This window comes from Natator depressus, chromosome 26 (assembly GCF_965152275.1).
Source record: "Natator depressus isolate rNatDep1 chromosome 26, rNatDep2.hap1, whole genome shotgun sequence".
Classification (NCBI taxonomy): Eukaryota; Metazoa; Chordata; order Testudines; family Cheloniidae; genus Natator; species Natator depressus.
In genome coordinates this window covers 12,430,528-12,442,761 of record NC_134259.1, presented here as the reverse complement: position 1 = coordinate 12,442,761, position 12,234 = coordinate 12,430,528, and the positions used below count along the sequence as shown (strand labels likewise).

Sequence of the window (12,234 nt, the reverse complement as noted above, 5' to 3'; positions counted from 1 at the left end):
CCACAGCCCTCCAGGAACGAAGAACAGTGGCTGGAAGTGGAGGGATGATTAGGCAAATTTACTCAGGTTTTAACATGTCCATAGGGGCACCGCCACCTGGAGAGGCTTCAAACCAGATTCTCCAGAAGCCACCGGACAAAGAAAGGACTTTTGGATAAATAGCCTGAGTTTAAACTAAGGGCTCTTTCAGATCCAGCCAACAGACAGGACCTTTTGTCCAAGGCAGGGAGTCCCAATCCTTAGGGAAGGGTTGGAAGGACTGACGCCTGTCAGAGCCTGAGATTGGAGTTGGCGGGGGGGTGGGAAATGCATGTTTTTTAGCAAGCATGTATGCTTTTAATATGTTTTAACTGTAATGCTTTCATCTTAAAAGTGCTTGTTTAGAAAGACCTGTGGGCTAACTTGTAACTGCTGGCAATTCTGCTGGTCACAGGCTTTAAAGAGTATGCTGAGCGCAGATGCTGGCCTGGTTAGGCAGACTGGCTTGCAGGGGATATCACAGTTTTCAGAAGCAAAAGGCTAGTTGTTATAGCAGTGGGACTGGGAGACAGAAGGCCTGGGTTCTAGTGCAGACTTTGCTTTGAGACTTCTGGAAAGTCATTCCACCTCTCTGCCGAAGTTTCCCTCCCCCCGCAGCATCTGAAAAAATGATACTGACCTCCATTTATGAAGTGCTTTGAGGATGAAAAAAAAAAAAAAGTATTTAAAAGTGATCTACAGATGCAAAGTATTACTGTCCTGCTGCTTCTCTTAAGTGGAATACGCATTTTCATCATGCACCGACACATTTTGGTAAACATTTGCCCAGCTTTTTGCTCATAATTCTCACATACTGTCTTATTTTGAATGGAGTTTTTGCGTTTTCATCAAGAATAGTAATTAGTTTCCTAATTATCTCACCTACACTGATTGCCCTTCACACTTGATGAAGACGAGAGGATGGTACTAGCAGTGGCAGTAAAATCAATGCCTTTCAAAGTCACTTTGAGAGTGGTCAGATAGCCAGCTCTGGGCTCCGAGTACCATTGCAAACTAATGGCCAGCTCTTGTTTTCTCAACAAAAGGCATAAAACATTATCAGAGCTGATCAGTTAAAAATAAATAAATAAATAAATAAATAAAGATTTGCAAAATTAATAGTAAATAAAAGTACTGAGTTCAGGTTGTTGAGGGAAACCTGGTCATGTTGTTATTCTCTATTTGCATACCAGGTATGTGTGGAAGTGAAAAATCTTTACAAATGATTATCTGTCCATATATTCAGACCATTATCCCAGTTTAAAAGCTGCCGTCAGCCAAACAGAATAACCCTGTCATTTATCATCTTATTTATATTACAGTAGCATTGAGAAGCCCCAACCAAGCTTGGGGCTCTATTGTGATCGGTGCTGTGCAAAAAATCAATATTAGAGGTAGTCCTTGTCCCACATCAGTGAATCAGGGTTTATTTACAGTTTTTGTACTGATTTAATTAAATCAACAGGCTTCTTTCTATTTAGTTAAACCAGGGCAACCCCCAAGGGTGGACTGGTTATAGTGATATAAAGATGTTTCCGATGGCAAGTGCGTCCACTGACTGAGGAGGTTCTGCTTGAAGTGGCATTTCCCATGTCAGACCAGGTTACAAAACAAGGGGCCTGCTCCAAAGCCTATTGAAATCAATGGGAATCTTCAAATCAACTTCAGGGCTTTGGATCGGGCTTGGTGCCCAATCTTGCTGCGATTGAATTAAATGGCCTAGCTTCAATGGGAGCTAAATAGCTTCAATAGCTAAATGATTCCCTCTTAGAAAGCAGAGCTCTTGGTGTATTTTTGGGCTGAATCCTTAGATCCAGACTACTTCACTATTACACAGGCAAAATGTCTATGGACTCTGTGGGTGTCTTTGCTTACATAAGTGCAGCTGGATTTGATCTTTGTATATGGCCAGGTCCATAAACAAGAACCTGGTCTGTCCATTGCACTTAAGGTACAAGTCAAGGGCATGTTACTAATAAAAAATAGAACGGTTTCTCATTCCTAGATATGGGTGGGAGTGTTCTCTAGATTATCTTTTTTTTTTTTTTTTTTTTTTTTTAAATTCATGTTGGTGGGCTTGGCCCTAAAAACTGAATCAATTTCAACCTCCTGGAACCCTACAAAAACAAACCAGCATGACAGCCCAACACACCGAGTAACCCTACAAAAACCAAGCCATTCGGCACAGCCCCACCACTCATAAGTAGCCTCACAATAATAAGCCAATGAGCGCAGCCAAATATTCACCGTAACTGGAGAATTAAATTTAAAAAACCAAACAAACAAAAAGATAATAACCACACATCCCTTACAGAACACTTTTCCGCATAGATCTCAGGGTGCCTTTCAAAAGGTGGGTCAGTGTCATTAGCCAGAGCTGACAGAGGAGGAGCTAATGTCACAGTAGAGAACAGAATTTGGGTTTCTTGACTGCCAGCCTAGTCCTGAGCCGTTGACATACACTGCCTCCCCAGTGGAGGAAGAAGGCTCAAAGTGTTTCAGATAAGTATTTTATTTAGGCCATAGAGATTAATAAATGCATATTGCAACATTCTTAAAAAAAATACAATTTATTGGGTCCGATTTTCAGGATGCTGAGACGCAGACTGCTCAGTTTGGGTATTCAGTTACCACCACTATGTGTGACAGATTGGGTATTTGCATGTGCCAGTGTGTGTATCTAGCACCATTTATGCAGATAAACACCCTCTTTTGGATATACAATTGTGCACACAGTGAGTGCTCAAACTGCACTAGTGCAAATGTAATCTGACTTCAGGCCTTGATTTCATGAAACTAAGGTTATCTGGTTATATTCCAGGATTTGAAGTGAAGATGGGAAAGTGATGTTAGAAAATGTGTGATGGGAAACAATCACAGGTACAGTGAGGAACAGAAAGGGTCTGGCCAATATAAATGTCAGACTAGGATTTGGGATGGGTGACTCAGCTGATAGATAAGAGAACCTGAAACCGTGACAGCCCCTTATAGCTCACTCTCAAAGAAATCCCGACAATCTGAAACCAAGCAACCACATAAATAAGCTTAATCCAAATCAGAATTTACTACTTGAGAAGTGAGAATAGTCAGAGACTATGAGGTCCATAAGGGACTTGGTTATTGATATCAATTGTATATGGAAGGTGCTCAGATACTAGGTGATGGAGGACCATATAAAACCCTAAGGCCACTTAAAAGCTTTGCTGGCATAGCTATGTTGGTTAGGGGTGTGATCTTTTATTTAAGACATGACCTAGCTATGCCTGCAAGAACCCTAATATATGCAGTTACACCAGAAAAAACCCCCAAAAAACACAAACAAAAACCCACAGATTTTGCTGATATAACTTATTTTGTTTGCCGAACCAGGAAAAGCTACACAAACCAAAGGATTTATTTTGCTACTACAATTGCATCTACACCAGGAAGTTTACACCACTATAGCTATACTGGCAAAACTTTTAAGGGTACATAAGAACAGCCATATTAAGTCAGACCAAGGGTCCATCTAGCCTAGTGTCCGGTCTTGTGACAGTGGCCAATGCCAGGTGCCTCTGAGGGAATGAACAGAGCAGGTAATCAAGTGATCCATTCCCTGTTGCCCATTTCCAGCTTCTGGCAAACAGAGGCTAGGGACACCACTCCTGCCCATCCTGGCTAACAGCCATTGATGGACCTATCCTCCATGAATGTATCTAGTTCTTTTTTGAACCCTGTTATAGTCTTGACCTTCACAACATCCTCTGGCAAGGAGTTCCACAGGTTAACGGCGTGTTGTGTGAAAAAACCACTTCCTTTTGTTTGTTTTAAAGTTGCTGCCTATTAACAAGACAAGGCCAAAGACAAAGAAAAAGGCAGCGATGGGGCATGAAAGGAGGGCAAAGAAACAAGTGATAGGTACCGGAGATGCAGAAGGGAGTGAAAAGAATGGACTGGACGGGTAGACTTCTTATACCATATATAGTGGTATGAAACAACAATCCCTTCTAAACCGAAGGTAAATCAAGTCTAATTCCATCCTGGGGTCTTCAACAAACCATCTGAGCTTAACTTTTCTGATCTATGATGTCTGGTATTAGGATGTGCTGCCATGAAGTTGTGCTCTTTCTAAATGCCTTTTTGAGTAGGGAGTCTTCTGAAGGGACACATTTTGCATCTCTGCAAAGGGCCCTTGTTAACATGGCCACCAAGACTCTGGTAAAACAGGAACAAATATAATCTGCATCCTGATTGTATGCGGCGTTATTCTCTTGTCCTTTTCTACTGGTTCACTAAGAGATAGATCCAGACAAAGCTGTTTCTATGGTCTGTTCTACACTTATTGGCAATCCGGCGAGGATGATCTCTTTCACATGTTTTATTTTTCATGGGTCCTTTGGTGACTGAGGAGTCCGATCTTTGAGCCACAGGCTCATTGGCAGACATTGTAAGTGGTTTTGGAAGACAGGGTCGGGCCACGATCGCTCCATGACGGTTGTCTTTCCTTTCTTTTCCAGTCTTTTTCTGCAACCAGGGCAAGGCAATTTTCCTCAAAAGTGGACCTTCCCTCTCTGACGAGTCTTCCCCAGTTATCCCTCTCCTGGGCTGCTGTCTCCCAGTGTGTGGCGTCACTTATACCAACATAGCTATACCAGTCACGGATGTGCAAAAAAAACCCCTACACCTTCTAGTGACGCAGCTATGGCAACAAACCCCCTAGTGTGGATGTCGTTATGCCATTAGAAGAGAGTGTTTGTCGGCACAGCTAATGCGGTCAGGGAAGTGGTTTTCCTGTATTGGCAGAAAAAACCTTCTGTTGACAGATGCTGCATCTACATTAGGCGGCTAAAACACCTTCTGTTGACACCTGAGGCCCCTACACTGGGGCCTATGCTGCCACAGGCCCTGTAGTGTAGACACAGCGGACTATAAGTATTCGTTAGAGAGATCCATAATTAAACACATGTACATTTACTGCCCATGAAGACGTTTCGGGGAATGTTGCGAGCAAACGAAAAAGCGGGCGTGACACAATGGAAAATGCTTCTCAAATATGCAGGCTAACATGCTCTATCCATCAACACGGCCACATTTGGAATGTTTCTACATATCTAGATCCACGTGCGCACGCAGATATTTTTGTTAGTTTCAGATGTTTTAATCTCAATGTACAGGACTTTATCTGCTTATACGGTCTCCATCACAATTGTATCCGAGCCCTGGCCTCTACAAAATTACAGCATGTCAGTTTAATTACATCACTCTGGGGTGTGGAAAAATCCACATGGATTATAATGACCGAATCCCCAGTGTAGACAGCTTGATGGGAGGGCTTCTCCCATCGACATAGCTACCGCCTCTCGGGGAGGAGAAGTACCTATGCCGACTGGAGAAGCTCGCCCTTCGGCGTAAGTAGCATCTTCACTATGTACACATTGGTGCCGTGCTGTAAGCACAGAAACCCCTTGAGTAGTTGCCAAGCATTTCAAAATACAAATAACGTTCTCTCTCCAGCTTCCAACCCTACGGGAGAAAAACACGGTTCAATAGTAACTGCTGATGTAGTGGCTCAATGTAACTGCTGATTATCTCCTTGTTTTAAACATTTGGAGAGATTCCCACAGCATGAGGCTGGTGCTCCTAGAGTTTCTATTTGTACAATAGAAATATATAAACGTTGGGGAGGGGAATTTCCTAGCGTTTATGTGCATGAGTAGAATTTATAGACACTGACAACAGGCATTCTAGCAATAAAAAAAGAGAGAGTCTCTTCAGATTAAAATACATAACATCTAAAAGTCACTCATATTCCACAAGAGCATTCCTTCAAAAATCGTGACAACTATGCGATAGATTATTGTAGGGCAAGAGAAAAAAAACAAACATTACTTTTCTTAGAGGAGTTGTCATCTTATTACATACCAAAGTGATACAATTAAGGGTACACCACCAATAACAGTGAAGCAAATCCATTGAGGACCCTGGGTATTTACTCGAGCGACTAGCCCGTGCCACCATGGCTATCATTATTCGGGCTAGCTGGATCAGAGCTAGCTCAGGTGTCTCTACACATGCTGCAGTCACACCTCTGACTGCAGTGGAGACTTACCCTAAAACGCGCCTTAGTTGAACTTTATTACACAGATGTTACTAACCGGCACTGTTTGGACCCACAACGTTCCATAAAAGAGCTCTAGTTTTAATAAGCAACCTTACCTTCTAATCCCTTGAAATGTTCAAAACTAAGCAGAAGGGGGATGTCCAGCAGCTGATCTGCAAAAGCTCTAGGATGAAAGAGAATCCTGGGTGCTGCAGGGTGAGGAAGCCTAGTTTGTCTTGACAGAGAAAACTACTGATGAAAGCACGGTATTGACTTCTAATGTCAAAGGCGCTAGTTAAAATGTGTTTTGGGCAATGTTGATTGACTTTTAGAGCGGAGCAGCATCACACCACATCACAGGACACAAATAGATCTCAGTGGAGGATGTGACATGCGAACAAGCGAGGACCTAGCCTTGTACAAATCATAACAACAAATGAAGGGAAAACCAGCAAGAGCATAAAAACAGAGCCATCAAATTCTAACCTGGTCCCTCTTCTGTGCTGCCCAGGGCATCCTGTCTTGGGCGCATCAGTCTTGCTTAGACTGTCATTTTCCCCCCTTTGGACAGTAACTGTCTTCATTTAGCGTTTTGTACAGTGTAAAATATGCTATCAGCGCTTAAGAAACGATCAACAGTAATACTAATGAAGCAAAGTTGTATTGCACAGGATGGTCCAATAAAACCTATACACGAAAAGCCCCACTGAAGTCTATGGCAGCCTGATCAGATCAAGCTCATGGGCTTTTAGATTACAGTTACTTTTTAAAAATAAAAACAGATAATTGCATTCCAGGCTATTTAGCAATCTCCGAATTTTGTCTTTTTTTGTGAAATGTTCACAAAATGAGAGCTTCCACCCCAACTGCCCCCCACAAGAACACCCAACTTGGAAATGCAAAAAAACAAACAAAACAAAAACGACTTTCACTGAAATTGCATTTTGAAAAGTCAAAAATTTTGAAGGTTTCACCCGAGCATCAAACCAATTTCCGCTGAAAATGGGCCCAATTTCCACTCCCTAATGGCCTTCCAAAAGAAATAATGGAACTAACATGACATTTGCGGCCACCACATTATTCACTCTGCTTGCGTGTTGCATCCCTTCCCTCCCACTCCATGTCATTCTTGTCTATTCAGATGACAAGTTTGGTTCTTTGGACAGCACCTAGAACTATGGAGTCCTTGTCCATGACTGAGGCTCCTAGGCATCCAAACAACACATAAAAACCCTGATTTAGGATAGTGGGGCTGAAAATAGCAGTGTATACACTGGGATCAGAATGGAGCCTCAGCTCTGAGACCCTGCGAGACCTGGGCTCTGAGACCTTTTAGCTCCAAAGGCTGGGCCCTGTGAGCCTGAGTTAGCTGACCTAGGCTCTGAGGATCGGTGCTGAGGGGGTTTTGATTGCAGCGTAGACATACCCTAAGCATCTGCAGGATCTGGCCCTTTCAATTAGGCTTCTGTTCCTACGTCACTTAGATGCCATGAAGGGTCCGATTCTGCAAGGTGCTGAGCACCCTCAACGCATACAGAGTTCAATAAGGATGGAGGGCACTCAGCACTCACAGGATCTGGAGTTAAACACGCCGTTGTGAAGTCCAGTCTCCTGAATTGCACAAATGATGATGTAGGTGCAGCTATACCAGTGACAGGGCCCCTGTCCTGGCAGAGGAGGGACTCCCAAAAAACCAAGCTGAGAGTAACCTCTGCCTCTGCTCTCTCTGAGGCAGGAGAGCAGGTGCTGATAATGAACTGCTGTGTGATGCAGGGCTTTGCGGGAGTCCATCAGCTGCTTGCAATGGCTGCAAGTCTGGCCCCACTGTAATATACGAAAAACCACTGCCCATCAACCCTTCTCTGTTTGAATGAGGACCTTGTCACTGCACTGACTGCACAGAGGTCTGGACCAAAACCACGGATTAGAACCACCGCCTAAGATCTTATGTTTGTTGGGACCATTAGAAATAGGGACCAGCTGGAAAATTCAGATCAGGGCTCTGATTTTTAACACCCTAGAGTTCTGATGTGTTGAGCTAGTATTTTTCATTTGGGTTTCTCTCAAATGGAACCGTGCATTTCCAATGGGCTTCTGTCCTAAATCCTCCATGGATTCAAATTCTGATCTCAGTCTTGAGTTTGTTATGATCTCGCAAAATGGATAAGTTTCATATGGCTTTAGGTTTTACTGAGATTATTGCACACATCCCTGTGCTTTACATGGAGACATCCATTTATATGCACACACACACACACACAGATTATCTGAGCTGTCCAGTTTTATTTCACGCCTGGGCTGTTCAGATCTACTTATCCTTTTAACATGAAATATCAATAAATCTGCATCACAGCTGTCAATATAATTTCTGGATAGCTAGTCACATTGGTAAGGAGAAACAGGAATGGGAAGTGACATTTTGCAGCTTAAGATAATGTGATAGGGGCTTCCCCGCTCCCCCAATTCCTTTTGGGATATTATTCCACACTCTCTTTTCCTGATATTTGGCCTAAAACTTCTTTTGCTTAGTATCATCCCCCTGGTGATAGTTAAACACCATCCTGCACCGTTTTGCTCCCTCCTGAGTGTTTTAGCCCTTCCAAAACTTGTACACAGTTTTCTTGGAATTGTGGTCCTCAATGGAAAATGAAGACGATCCATTTCTGGAGACAAAATTACACAGTAATCAGGAATAATCCTGCATTCACTGGGGGGGGATGGACTTGCCTCTTACTCCTAGATACCTTTCCCATCTCTACTTCCTATGGTTCTGGTATTCTAAAGGCTAAAGCAGCAGGACTAGGAGCCAGGACTCCTGGGTTCTCTTTCTGATTAACTTTTCTGTACCAATCTGTAGCATTTACTCACTTCACAGGAAGAAAAGGAGTACTTGTGGCACCTTAGAGACTAACAAATCTATTTGAGCATAAGCTTTCGTGAGCTACAGCTCGCTTCATCGGATAAGCATCCAATGAAGTGAGCTGTAGCTCACGAAAGCTTATGCTCAAATAGATTTGTTAGCACTTGTGGCTCCTTAGAGACGAAGGTGCCACAAGTACTCCTTTTCTTTTTGCGAATACAGACTAACACGGCTGTTACTCTGAAACCTGTCACTTCATAGGGATGTTCTGAGTCTTAATTAGTTTTTCCTAACGTGTATAGTGCCAGGGATCTTAAAACAAATTCAAGCTTACACCCCATCCCCGGTTAGTGGGATCACAATGATAAATTGCATCTTTAAACAGTTTGCAAATCCATCTCTCTGGAGACTCCTTACATCCCAAACTTCTGACCTGCTTTGAAAGGTGCCATTGCAGAAAAACCAAACCTGGCCCCAAACCATTTCTTTACTCCTCATGTGGATTCCTCCCCCCCCTATGCCCTGAATTTATACTGATCTGAGGTGCAAGTTGGGTCCTGTATCAGTCACAGGTTTAAGGTCCAATATCATTAGTTTAAAGGGCTGGATATCCCAGAGAAGAATCCTCCCTTTGCATGGCATTTGTTTCTAACCTTGGTAAATTGGAAAGCATCAGACTAACACTGACATTCTGGGTTTAGGTCATTTAACAGTTTCATTCATTATTTTTATATTACTGTGGCCCCTACATACTGCAAGCAAGATCAGAGCTCTATTTCTTCTAGATGCTTTACATTCAAGCTGGTCAGGAATTTTTCAGTAAAATGCTAATTTGTTTAAACCAAAATTTTTCACGAGAGTCAGTTTCAACAAAGTTAGGCATGCAAAAAGATTTTCAAAACTTTTTTCCAAATTCTCGAAACATCCCATTTTGACATTTTCTAAACGAAACATTTCAGTTTTCCAGTTCCAAATAACTTTGTTTTCACATGTACGCTAATTATAGAACGTTTTTAAATAGTAAAAAAAACAAAAAAAAAAAAAACAACAAATATTTAAAAATGATCAAAACTAAACATTTTGATTGAAAATCTGAAGGGGGTGGGGGGATCAGTTTGAAGAAGTTTTCAAAACTTTGATTTTTGGTCCCAATTTGGGCTGGGAAAAATTTCTGAAATCTCAAAAATGTTAATGGGCTAGAGAAATCATTTCCTGTCAAGCTCTCCTGTGTAGACACATAGGAAGACACAGTCTACACCCCAAAGATTTTACAAGACAAGATGGACAAATGGGAGGAGAAAAGAAATCTCTCCATTTTGCAGATGGAAAACGGAGGCACAAGAGAGGAAGTGACTTGACCAAGGTCACACAGGGAGTCTCAGGCAGAGGTGGGAGTTCAATCCAGATCCCGCAAGTCCAGTTCATCACCTTAACCACAAGACCAGTGCTTCACACCCCATTTTGAACTCCCTGCTAGCAGGGAATCTCAATTGCTCGACCTCAAGTTAACCTGAACACCAACAATTCTTAGTCCTTGTCTATAACAAAGTGACAATATGCAACAGTTCTGCCCCCAGAGAAATGCTACATACTAAATTACAATGCAACCATTTTTATTAGTAGATTCTTTTTTAAAGCACTGACACTAGGATTTTGAGAGACTCCGGGGCCAACTCACTTTTAGTACCACTGAAGCTGCACCCTGTTTATGCCAAAGGTGGACCTGTCCCTTTGTCTGAAGGACCAGATTTCTCTCTGAATTGTATCTTAAGAATGGTTTAGTGAAAAGCAGAAGGAGATGGTATTCTTCCAGTCCACAAGATGGTACTACAGTCCCACACTTTCCCTCACCGCATGCCATGCAGCAATGGGCTGTTGGTGCAGTCCACATCATTACTCACTTTACCTTGTGTGTTTTTCAGGCTCCATTTTTCTTCAGCCTTTGTGAAACCTCCACATTCCCAGATCTCTCCATGGCTGTCATCTCACAGCTGGGCCTCTCCGAGCAAGCGCCTGGGTGAGCGCTACTGAAAAGGTTACTCCTGAAACGTTAAGGGGAGAGGGGGAAAAAAAAAAAGTCACATAGCTCAAAAAAATGTCTATAAATTGCTTTTGAAAAGTACTTATATGCCTGAGAGTGCAGACACTTTCCTGAACACAATCCCATTTTTAAAAGCTGCAAGTATTATTATTAATCTTCACTGGGAGAATTCTAAAGGGCTCTTTAATCTAGCGGAAAAAGGCAGAACAAGAACCAATGTCTGGAAGCTGAAGTCAGACAAATACAAATTAGAAGTGAGGCGCACATTTATAGCAGGGAGGATGACTAACCATTGGAGCAAGCTAGCAAGGGAAGTGGTTTACTCACCATTTCTTGCTGTCTTCAAATCAAGCCTGGATGCCTTTCTAGGAGATATGCTAGAGCCAAACACAGGTTATTAGGCTCAGCACAGGGGTAACTGACTGCAATTTAACGGCCTGGGCTGTTTAAACTGCCCTTCTGGCCTTAAATAATAAATCCATGGAGTTTATGTACAAACAGTGTACTCATAAACGCGGCATCTTCATGCTCAGCAGATCTGTCCCTTACAAGTGCTGTGCTTTTGCACTGGCTCTGCACAGGGGTGAGTTGCTCTACCCAGCTGAGTCACTTCTGCTGATTTTAATGAGACAGATGCTTGCCTTGTTATCCCTGAGCAGCAGCTGCAGCTATCGGAGGGTCAGCTAGATTCTCAGCAGGCTCATGCATCAACCACAGAGCAAACAGCGAGGGTCGGACTGCAGAATCTTTATCCCTGCCAAAGATGTAAGCAGCAGCAAGAACAGTGTCGGCTTTTCAGAGTCCAGGCTCTGTTTGCAGGGCTAGCCCTTAGAAAAATCATCCTTTGCCTTATAAGCTGAGTGAATGCAATTGGGAGAGACTAATATTTGAGCCCCTTATCTGATTCATCACATGTTCTGGTTTCTCCTGTCTCTAACCTGATTCCTCCCTTACCTATGAATGGGATTGCTGTGGGAACTCCACCCCCTCTCCATTCAGACACTCCTCTTAAGGGAAGGGCTCTCCTAACTCTGTGTAATTAACACACGCTCTACTTATAATCACTATGCAGAGCTTAATATTCCCTTCTATTTATACTGCATATTCCATCTGAAGGATTTCAAGATTTCTGGAAAGTCAGCTCTGTCCTTCTCCCATTGATGCCTCAGGAGTTTTCCCTCTGACTTTAATGGCTTGCAGGCCTGTAACATACATGGATAGCATCCCCATTCTCCT

The 12,234-nt window shown here is 42.7% G+C and overlaps 1 protein-coding gene across 6 annotated transcripts in view; it reads right to left on the bottom strand.

Moving 5' to 3' along the window:
* Positions 1-11,949, bottom strand: part of SLC4A5 (solute carrier family 4 member 5) — a 118,090-nt gene extending 106,141 nt beyond the window's left edge. For 2 of the 6 annotated variants that reach the window (XM_074940365.1, XM_074940368.1), the window contains exons 1-2: positions 11,326-11,949; positions 10,864-10,999 (exon numbers count right to left, since the gene is read on the bottom strand). The gene's annotated coding sequence lies outside the window, so the exon portion shown is untranslated. The remainder of the gene's footprint in view (positions 1-10,863; positions 11,000-11,325) is intronic. The other 4 variants (XM_074940367.1, XM_074940370.1, XM_074940366.1 and 1 more) reach the window with 3 other exon arrangements.
* Between the last annotated feature and the right edge of the window lie 285 nt (positions 11,950-12,234).